Source organism: Neomonachus schauinslandi, chromosome 11 (genome assembly GCF_002201575.2).
Source record: "Neomonachus schauinslandi chromosome 11, ASM220157v2, whole genome shotgun sequence".
NCBI lineage: Eukaryota > Metazoa > Chordata > Mammalia > Carnivora > Phocidae > Neomonachus > Neomonachus schauinslandi.
Genome location: NC_058413.1, coordinates 68,367,283 through 68,379,161, shown reverse-complemented (window position 1 = coordinate 68,379,161; position 11,879 = coordinate 68,367,283).

Genomic DNA, 11,879 nt, shown 5'->3' with positions numbered 1-11,879 from the left:
TTTAAAGATTTTATTTATTTGACAGAGAGAGAGACAGGAAGAGCAGGAACACAAGCAGGGGGAGTGAGAGAGGGAAAAGCAGGCTTCCCGCTGAGCAGGGAGCCTGATGTGGGGCTCGATCCCAGGACCCTGGGATCATGACCTGACCCAAAGGCAGATGCTTAATGACTGAGCCACCAGGTGCCCCAATATGAAACATTTTAATAGACTATAAACCAGGCCAAAAATTTAATCTCAACAAATACTGAGTGAACAAAATTACACAAATGTCTTTTCTGACCATATTGCAATAAAAGTAGTAATTAGTTACAAAAAACCAAAATCACACAGCATATACTAATCAATATTTAAATTATAGAAGAAATCAAAATAGAAATTACAATATACTTAGAATTAAACACACACAAGTTTTATGTAACAAAACTTGGAGGATGCAGGAATAAAATAGTTCTAAGAAGAAAATTTGTGGTTCAAAATATATACGTTACAAATAGAGGTATTACTAAAACTTAGTAATTTAAGTGTTCAGTTCAAGTTAAAAGAAAAAGTAGAAGCCAAAGAAAGTAGAAGAAAAAAATACAATTAGTGATTTTTAGGACAATGAAACAATAAAAAATATCTTTTTTTTTGGAGAACTACTAAAATAGTTAAATTTCTGAGGAGCTTGATAAGAAACTCAAGAGAAAACACAAAGTAACTCTATTAAATTATAAAGGTAGCATAACTACTGATGCAAGGGCATTAAACAAAATCATAAGAAGAATTCTATTAAAAAATATCATTAAAAATTTAAAGGCTTGAGGCACCTGGGTGGCTCAGTCGGTTAAGCGGCTGCCTTTGGCCCAAGTCATGATTCCAGGGTCCTGGGATCAAGCCACACGTGGAGCCTGCTTCTCCCTCTCCCTCTACCTGCTGCTCCCCCTGCTTGTACTCTCTCTGTCTCTAATAAAAAATAAAAAATCTTAAAAAAAAAAATTAAAGGCTTAGGGGCTCCTGGGTGGTGCAGTAAGTTAAGTGTCTGACTCTTGGTCGGCTCAGGTCATGATCTTGGGGTCATTATATCAACCCCTCATCAGGCTCAGCAAGGAGTCTGCTGAAGTTTGTCTCTCCCTCTCCTTCTGCCCCTCCCCATGCTCTCTCTCTCTCAAATTTATAAATAAACCTTTTTTAAAAAATTAAAGTCTTAAATGAAATGTTTGCATTTAGGGAAAAATACAATTAACACAACTGACTTTATAAGAAATAGAAAATCTAAATAAACCCTGAAACTACTAAAGAAACTTGATCAGTAATAAAACATCTATGTATTTGAAAAAAAGCAACATTCCCAGGTGATTTTACAGTTCTGTTTTGTCAAAACATCTGGAAATACATATTTCCATATTAATCCCTTATGGATAATAAAAATGGGACACAGTGCTTTTGCTAATTTGATGAGTCCCATTCACCCTATTTCAAAACCAAACCCAGACAATATGAGAAAGGAAATCAATAGGGGAATATCACTTATGGACAAAATACAAAAATCTCAATAAAATTTTAGCAAACAAAATTAGCAAAGTAATTATGACCAACTAGGATTCATCTTAGTCATACTTTAAAATTATAAATTCATTAATAGATTTGGTTAGAGCATACTTAATTTCACTTCCTGCTAAGATTAAACAAATAAGTGAAAAAGGGGAATCTTAAATGAATAAAATCACAAGGACATGATTGAAAGAAGAGACAGAAACATGACTGGGAAGATGCAACATGAAGGATGGATGGTCAAGGTAACAGTCTGAACAAGTCAGACCAAGCTGAATCCTAAACAGGAAGAGTGGAAATCAACAAAACTACACAGTGTATACTGCAGAAATTCTGGAAGACTCAGTAACTGATACCACAGTCTATCTGTGGAAGTGCATGGGGAGGGAAAAAGGAAAACAGTATGATTAATCAAGAGTCTTTTGAAGAAGTAGTCTAATTCCAAGGTCTCTAAGCCAGTTCTGAGAGAATGTCTTCTCTGGGCTTTGCTGCTCTGTCCGCATAAGCACTGACCACTCTCTGAGAAGGGCCCCTGCACATCTGCATTAAGGGATGAAGCCCACAGTTGATGGTGGGAGTAATATATTGAAAATGGAGGGACTGGGGAAAAGCCCATCTACATACTGAAAGAGGAGCCCCCAAATACCAACTCTCATCTCCCACTTGGCTCCTAGATTTCTAGCAGCTGTTTTGGTTGTTTTCTTTTGGGAAGGAGATTGGAAATTTTCTTTGAGAAATCTGACCAGTCCTAGAAAACAACCTGGTGTTTCCAAATGAAACAGCTTCTTCAGACCTCCCTATGTTTAAGCCTACAGTCTACAGGCCCCTCCCAGGTGCTCATGTTTTCCAATAAGCTTTTTAATAATTCAAGTTGAGGTGTGCATGCACCAAGATCACACAATACTTGAAGAAATCTCTAATGTGAAACAGACAAAAGCAAGGAGGGAATAGTAATTGTGATCCTGACTGAGAGAAACAAAATTTGTTTTCCATAAACTTTTAATGTCTGAAGCTTTTGCCATCAAAATGTAAAGATAGGTATCCATTAAACTTCAGACATTTGGTTTTACAGAGAAGAGTGAGGTCAGCTTCATTTTTATTTCTTTACAAATAACTCATTTTATCTGTTAGGATTCATTCAAGGTTCTTTTGGTCTTTATAGAAAGGATCAGAATTTTGTAAAGAGTTTGCAGGAGAGGAGGACAAAAAAGATGGCGGAGGAGTAGGGGACCCTATTCCAACCAGTTCCAGAATGGAGCTGGATATCTACCAGACCACTTGAACATCCACGAAATCAGCCTGAGATGTAAGAATATAGATCTGGATCTCCAAAAACAGAATATTGCAGGCAGTTGGTTTTGAGGTATGAAGTGGGGAGCTGTGATTCCATGGGCAGATATCGGAGGATAAACGGCAGCAGGAGGGAGCCTGGCCGTGGGGATCCTACACTGCTGGTGAGTGATAGCCTCCTGTGCTGGGGACGGGGCACAAACTCGCAGACTGGTGGCAGCGGGGAAAGGACTTTAGGGCAGCGCCCGGGTTGGAAACCCGGAGCTGCAGGACTGCATGTGCGAACTGGGGGCAGCTTGTGGTTTTATAAGCACAAAGGGCAGAGATGTGCCCCAACCTGGAGGCAAGGACTGGGAGCACTGCTGAGGGGCGCACAACCCAGGACACTGCAGTTTATAGCAGCACAGACAGAAATGGAGATAGTGTGGCCTGGAGAGCTCACTGAAGAACGGACTGTGATCTCTCTGCTCTGAGGCAGAGGGTTGGAAACGGTCTTTTCTGCTCTGACTCTTGGAAGAGATGTGGAAACCTGCCAGGGAAAGCCATGAGAGGAAAGAAGCCCCCCAAAACTGTTTTTCACTGAGTCCATTCCCTGCCCACAGGGGGCAAGGCAACTGCCCAAACAGGGTTGCCTGAATAAAAGCATGGCAGGCCCCTCCCCAAGAAGACAGGCTGGGAGAACAAAAGGCTGACAATCCCAAGGTCCCTACAAAACAGGTGCATCTTGCTTGGGTTGTGGTCAATAATTTGGACTCTGTACATTCCCTCAACCAACCCTTAACAGAATGACTAGGAGGAGGAACCCCAAAATAGGAACAACTCAGAGATTGTGACTTCTCCCACAGATTTACAAATGGATACAGATAGGGCACCTGGGTGGCTCCGTTGGTTGGGCAACTGCCTTCGGCTCAGGTCATGATCCTGGAGACCCGGGATTGAGTCCCACATTGGGCTCCCTGCTCGGCGGGGAGTCTGCTTCTCCCTCTGACCCTCCCCCCCCATGCTCTCTCTCTCAAATAAATAAATAAAATCTTTAAAAACAAAAACAACAACAACACAAAAAAAAACCATAAATGGATACAGATATAACCAAGATGTCAGAAATGGACTTGAGGGTAACAGTTATGAAGACAATAGCTAGAAAGGAGAAATCAATTAATGACAACATAGAGTCTCTGAGGGCAGAAATGAAAGCTCAACTGGCAAAACTTAAAAAATGCTATCAATGAGATGCAATCTAATCTAGATATATATAATATAATATATATATCTAATATATCTAATCTATCTATCTATATATATATATATATATATTCTAACAGCTAGGGCAAACAAGGCAGAAGAATGCATTAGTGACCTAGAAGACCATTTGGTAGAAAAGAAGGAAAAAGAGGAGGCCTGGGAAAAACAGCTTATAACCCATGAAAACAGAATTAGAGAAATAAGTAATGCCATGAAATGTTCCAGAGTCAGAATTATTGGGATCCCTGAGAGGTGGAGAGAGAGCGAGGACTAGAAGATATAGTTGAGCAAATTGTAGCTAAGAACTTCCCTAATCTGGGGAATGAAACAAACATTCTTGTCGTAGAGGCAGAGAGGACCCCTCCCAAGATCAAGGAAAACAGACCAATGCCCTGGCATGTAATAGTAAAACTTGCAAATCTTAGAACCAAGGAAACCATCTTAAGGGCAGTTAGGGGGAAGAGATTCCTTATGTACAGAGGGAGGAACATCAGAATAACGTCAGACCTATCCCCAGAGACCTGGCAAGCCAGAAAGTCCTGGCAAGACATATTCAGGGTACTAAATGAGAAGAACATGCAGCCAAGAATACTTTATCCGGCAAGGCTGTCATTTAGAATGGATGGAGAGATGCAGAGCTTCCAAGATTGGCAGAAACTGAAAGAATATGTGACCACTAACCCGGCCCTGCAAGAAATATTAAGGGGGTGCTATAAAAGGAGAAAGTCCCCAAGAGTGATATAGAACAGAAATTTACAGAGACAATCTATAGAAACAAGGACATCACAGGCAACATGATGACAATAAATTCATATCTTTCAATAATCACTCTCAATGTGAATGGCCTAAATGTTCCCATAAAATGGCACAGGGCTGCAGATTGGAGAAAAAGACAGGACCCATCCATATGCTGTCTACAAGAGACTCATTTTGAACCTAAAGATACATCCAGACTGAAAGTGAAGGGATGGAGATCCATCTTCCATGCCAACAGACTTCAAAAGAAAGCTGCGGTAGCAATTCTTATAACAGACAAATTAGATTTTAAACTAAAGACTGTAGTTAGAGACACAGAAGGACACTATATCATTCTTAAAGGGTCTATCCAACAAGAAGATCTAACAATTATAAATATCTACATCCCCAACATGGGAGCAGCTATCTACATAAGCCAACTGTTAACCAAAATAAAGAGTCATATTGATAACAATACGTTAATTGTGGGAGACCTCAATACTCACTCTCAGCAATAGACAGATCATCTAAGCAGAAAATCAACAAAGAAACAAGAGCTTTGAATGACACATGGGACCAGATGGACCTCATAGATATATACAGAACATTCCACCCTAAAACAACAGAATACTTATTCTTCTTGAGCACACATGGAACTTTCTCCAGAATAGACCACATACCAGTCACAAATCAGGACTCAACTGATACCAAAAGATTGAGATTATTCCCTTCATATTCTCAGACCATAATGCTTTAAAGATGGGCTCAATCACAAGAGAAAAATTGGAAGAAATTCAAATACTTGGAAGCTAAAGACCACTCTGCTCAAGAATGTCTGGGTCAACCAGGAAATCAAAGAACTTAAACAATTCGTGGAAACCAATGATAATGAAAACACACTGGACCAAGACCTATGGGATACTGCAAAGGCGGTCCTAAGGGGGAAATACATAGCCATTCAGGCCTCACTCAAAAAAATAGAAAAGTCCCGAATTGATCAACTAACTCTACACCTTAAAGAACTAGAGAAAAAGCAACAAACGATGCCTAAGCCACTCATTAGAAGAGAAATAATTAAGATTTGAGCAGAGATCAATGAATTAGCAACCAGAAACACTGTAGATCAGATCAATGAAACTAGAAGCTGGTTCTTTGAAAGAATTAATAAGATCAAAAAACCACTGGCCAGACTTATCCAAAAGAAAAGAAAAAGGACCCAAATTAATAAAATTATGAATGAAAGGGGAGAGATCATGACTAACACCAAGGAAATAGAAACAATTATTAGAAATTATTATCAACAGCTATATGCCAATAAACTGAGCAATCTGGATGAAATGGATGCCTTCCTGGAAACCTATAAACTGCCAAGACTGAAACAGGAAGAAATTGACAACCTGAATAGGCCAATAACCAGTAACGAGATTGAAGCATTGATCAAAAACCTCCCAAAAAACAAGAGCCCAGGGCCTGATGGATTCCCTGGGGAATTCTACCAAACATTCAAAGGAGAAATAATATCTATCCTCCTGAAGCTGTTTCAGACAGAAGAAAAGTTTCCAGACTCATTCTATGAGGGCCAGCATTACCTTAATCCCCAAACCAGGCAAAGACCCCATCAAAAAGGAGAATTTCAGACCAATATCCCTGATGAATGTGGATTCCAAAATCCTTAACAAAATCCTAGCTAATAGGATCCAACAATACATTAAAAGGATCATTCCCCAGGACCATATGGGATTTTTTCCCGGGATGCAAGGGTAGTTCAACATTCAAAAATCAATCAGTGTGATAGAACACATTAATAAGAGGAGAGGGAAGAACCATATGGTCCTCTCAATTGATGCAGAAAAAGCATTTGACAAAATACAGCATCCTTTCCTGATTAAAACTCTTCAGACTATAGGGATAGAGGGAACATTCCTCAAGTTCATAAAATCCATCTATGAAAAACCCACAGCAAATATCATCTTTCATGGGGAAAACCTGAGATCCTTTCCCTTAAGATCAGGAACGCAACAAAGATGCCCACTCTCACCACTATTTTTCAACAGAGTACTAGAAGAACTAGCAACAGCAATCAGACAACAAAAAGAAATAAAAGGTATTCAAACTGGCAAAGAAGTTGTCAAACTCTCTTCACAGACAACATGATACTTTACGTGGAAAACCCAAAAGACTCCCCCCCCAAATTACTAGAACTCATACAGCAATTCAGTAATATGGCAGGATACAGAATCAATGCACAGAAATCAGTTACTTTCTTATACACTAACAATGCAACTGTAGAAAGAGAAATTAGAGAATCGATTCCATTTACAATAGCACCAAAAACCATAAGATACCTCGGAATAAACCTAACCAAAGAGGTAAAGGATCTATACTCTAGAAACTACAGAACTTATGAAAGAAATTGAAGAAGACACAAAAAGATGGAAAAATATTCCATGCTCATGGATCGGAAGAATAAACATTGTTAAAATGTCTATGCTACCCAGAGCAATCTATACCTTCAATGCCATCCCGATCAAAATTCCAATGACATTTTTCAAAGTGCTGGAACAAACAATCCTAAAATTTGTATGGAATCAGAAAAGACCCCGAATCGCCAAGACCCCGAATCGCCAAGGAAATGTTGAAAAAGAAAAACAAAGCTGGGGGCATCACGTTGCCCAATTTCAAGCTATATTACAAAGCTGTGATCACCAAGACAGCATGGTACTGGCACAAAAACAGACATATAGACCAATGGAACAAAATAGAGAGCCCAGATATGGACCCTCAACTCTATGGTCAAATAATCTTTGACAAAGCAGGAAAAAATATGCTTTGGAGAAAAGGCAGTCTCTTCAGTAAATGGTGCTGGGAAAATTGGACAGCTATACAGAGAAGAATGAAACTCGACCATTTTCTAACACCATACACAAACATAAACTCAAAATGAATGAAAGACCTCAATGTGAGACAGGAATCCATCAAAATCCTAGAGAACAACATAGGCAGTAACCTCTTCAACATTGGCCACAGCAACTTCTTTCAAGATATATCTCCAAAGGCAAGTGAAACAAAAGGGAAAATGAACTTTTGGGACTTCATCAGTATAAAAAGCTTCTGCACAGCAAAGGAAACAGTCAACAAAACAAAGAAGCAACCCACAGAATGGGAGAAGATATTTGCAAATGACACTACAGATAAAGGGCTGGTATCCAAATCTATAAACTCAACACCCAAAAAACAAATAATCAAGTCAAAAAATGGGCAGAAGACATGAACAGGCACTTCTCCAAAGAAGACATACAAATGGCTAACAGACACATGAAAAAGGTTCATCATCATTAGCCATCAGGGAAATTTAAATCAAAGCCACATTGAGATACCACATTACACCAGTTAGAATGGCAGAAATTGACAAGGCAAGAAACAACAAATGTTGGAGAGGTTGTGGAGAAAGGGGAATCCTCTTACAGTGTTGGTGGGAATGCAAGTTGGTATAGCCACTTTGGAAAACAGTGTGGAGGATCCTCAAAAAATTAAAAATAGAGCTACCCTATGACCCAGCAATTGCACTCCTGGGTATTTACCCCAAAGACACAGATGTAGTGAAAAGAAGGGCCATATGCACCCCAATGTTCATAGCAGCAATGTCCACGATAGCCAAAGTGTGGAAAGATCCGAGATGCCCTTCAACAGATGAATGGATAAAGAAGATGTGGTCCATATATACAATGGAATATTACTCAGCCATAAGAAAAGATGAATACCCAACTTTTACATCAACATGGATGGGACTGGAAGAGATTATGCTAAGTGAAAGAAGTCAAGCAGAGAAAGTCAATTATATGGTTTAACTTATTTGTGGAACATGAGGAATAGCATGGAGGACATTAGGAGAAGGAAGGGAAAAATGAAGGGGGGGACGTGGAGGGGGAGACAAACCATGAGAGACTATGGACTCTGAGAAACAAACTGAGGGTTTTAGAGGGGAGGGGGGTGGGAGGATGGATTAGCCCAGTGATGGGTATTAAGGAGGGCACGTATTGTATGGAGCACTAGGTGTTATATGTAAGCAATGAATCATGGAATACTGCATCAAAAAATTAATGATGTACTTTATGGTGACTAAAATAGCATAATAGAATAAAATAAAATTTTAAAAAAAGAGTTTGCCAAAGAGAGAAAATAAGAAACATCATTGAGCATTTGCTAGAAGGACTTTTTGGAAATTTTTGGTAAAAAGGGTGATTATGAAGTCTTGCAAAGTAATTCCCTTTTGCTGCCTCTTTAAAATACTTAAAGATATATAATGTTTTCATGAAATTTTGACATCAATCTTTAGTTTGGGTGATGGAATACCAGGTCTCTAAAACTGTTCACAAAGTGACCCAGTTATATTTGGGTAACAGATGCAAGTAAGTACTAGCAGTCCCTTATGTGTCCTTGGACTTGCTATATCTTTATGGATGTTTTCATATTTGGAGGTGTGGGGCATGGAATGGTGATCTTGCCCATTAAACATGGCTTCCCTGAAAAGATGGCAGAGGTGGTTGCCCATTTTCCTGTTGACAAAATCCTGGATCTCTCAATAAAAGAATTCTAAATCAATCCCTAACTTCTTTTTTTTTTAGTTTTATTTTATTATGTTATGTTATTCACCATACAATACATCATTAGTTTTTGATGTGGTGATCCACGATTCATTGTTTTCGTATAACACCCAGTGCTCCATGCAGTATGTGCCCTCCTTAATACCTATCACCAGGCTAACCCATCCCCCCACCCCCTCCCCTCTAAAACCCTCAATCCCTAACTTCTTTCATGTGGATAGGACTCTTCTACCTGAAGAAGTGATTCAAGAACCGGACACTTACTGATGTCTGCTTGTTTGGGTATTGGTTTATTTTAACCTGCTCTCTGAGTCATAATTAATGGAAATTCTTAGCTCTTAAACTGTCACTGTGCATTTAAATGTTGGTGTGAATTTTTGTCTTTATCCATGTCTTTATAAGTATTTTGGTGGTAAGTTTAAGAGGCTGTGTCGGAAGCTTGCTAGCCACGTGCCACTTTAAATGAGAAGTCTAAGTTGTCACTTAACAGAACTGGCAGCTCCAAGTGAAACCTTCTTGTATGCTTCCTTATGAAAACTCTCTAACTCTCCGGTGGAGAAAATGATTTGGGGTATTCGTCCATATAACATATTGATTTTTTATCCATTATGTTTAAGACTCTGTGTCTGGCCCTAGGGAAATAATTATTGGTATGATATCACTTCACCTCCAAAAGGGATAACAATCTAATGTAAAAATAGCCATGAAACACACAAATCTGGTGCAAGTGGAAGGAGCTACAACAGTGGCAAGTGGAGTAGTCTCACTTACATCAACCTGGGATTGCCTGGAATGAATAACCAAGGAATAATCAAGCATGGATAGACGGTTCTGGGTAAGACAAAAGGCTCCCTCATACTTTTTTTTTTGTTTGGGTTTAATATGAATGTGTTTTCCAATTCATCTTTAATAATTTTACTGAGATACAATTCACCAAAAGTGTACTTTATTGGTTTTTAATACATTCACAAATAGGTGCAAGCATCCTCACAGTCAATTTTAGAACATTTTTGTCACATCCAAAAGAAACCCCTTACCCTTTAGCTATTATTCTCCTATACCCTCCCCTCTACTCTCAGCCTTACACAACCATTAATATACATTCTGTCTCTGTAGATTTTCCTATTTTATACTTTCGAATAAGTGGAGTTATATAGCATGTGCTCTTTTGTGACTGAGTTTTTTCACTTAGCATAATGTTTTCACTAAACATAGAGTTACCATAAGACCCAGCAATGATACTCCTAGGTATGTGGAAGGAGAAATGAAAACATATGTTCACACAAAGTCATGCATGGGGACATTTATAGCAGCATTATTCATAATAGCCGAAAAGTGGGAAAAAATTCAAATGTCCATCAACAAATGAATGCATAAAGAAAATGTGGCATATCCCTATATTGCAATAGTATTCAGCCATAAGAAGGAATGATGTACTGATACATGACTACATACCTCAAGCTTCTTCACCTGTGTTCTGAGACGGTGAGAATGAGAGATGTAAAACAGGTTAGGATTACAATTATCACCAACTCCTGCTGGTCTGAATTGCATTGTCAACAGGGCTTACTAAATGAAGTTCCTGGACCCAATTCCTATCTGACACTCTCAACCTGGAAATAGCATGAGATTCTACAGGTTAACAGCAAGGCTGCCACTGTGCCCCTGCCACCCCCATACCACTTCAGATGTCAGCAGCAAGCCCAAGCTGTTACCTGGCTTCTCACTGACTGGTTACAAAGTAGAGGCTGCAAGGATCCCTTCCAATTTGGGAGGCCAATGGAAAGTCCAGGTTGTTACCTGCACTTTGGACCAAACTATCAATCAGCGGTTCCTACAACCTCCTCCTCCAATTCAATTAATTTGCTAGAGCTGTTCCCACAACTCAAAGAAACGTTGTACTTACTAGATCACCAGTTTATTATAAAAGGATATAACTCAGGGACAGCCAGATGGAAGAGATGCATAGGGTAAGGTGTGGGGAAAAGGTGCAGAGCTTCCATGCCCTCCCCAGGCACAACACTCTCCCGAAACATCCATGTCTTCACCAACCCAAAAGCTCTCCGAATCCGATAATCCTTTTGGGTTTTTATGGAGGCTTCATTATATATGCATATTTGATTAAATCATAGGCCATTGAAGAAGCATTCAACCTTCAGCCTCTCTCCCTCTCCTTGGAGGTCAGAGGGTGGGACTGAAATTTCTGACCCTCTAATCATATGGTTGTTTCCTCTGGTGACCAGCCCCCAACTTTAGGTCTGTAAGTCCTCATTAATATAGTATAGCGGACAACTTTAAATTTTCATCACTTCAGAAATTCCAGGGGGTTTAGAAACTAGAACCATAGAAAAAGACCAAATATGTATTTCTTATAAATCACAATATCACACATACTCTCCCTCATTCTCCTTCCAAAATCTTCCCAATGAGTCTCTCAGATCAGAGGCCTATCAGGTTGAAGAGAAATTTAAAAGAGAA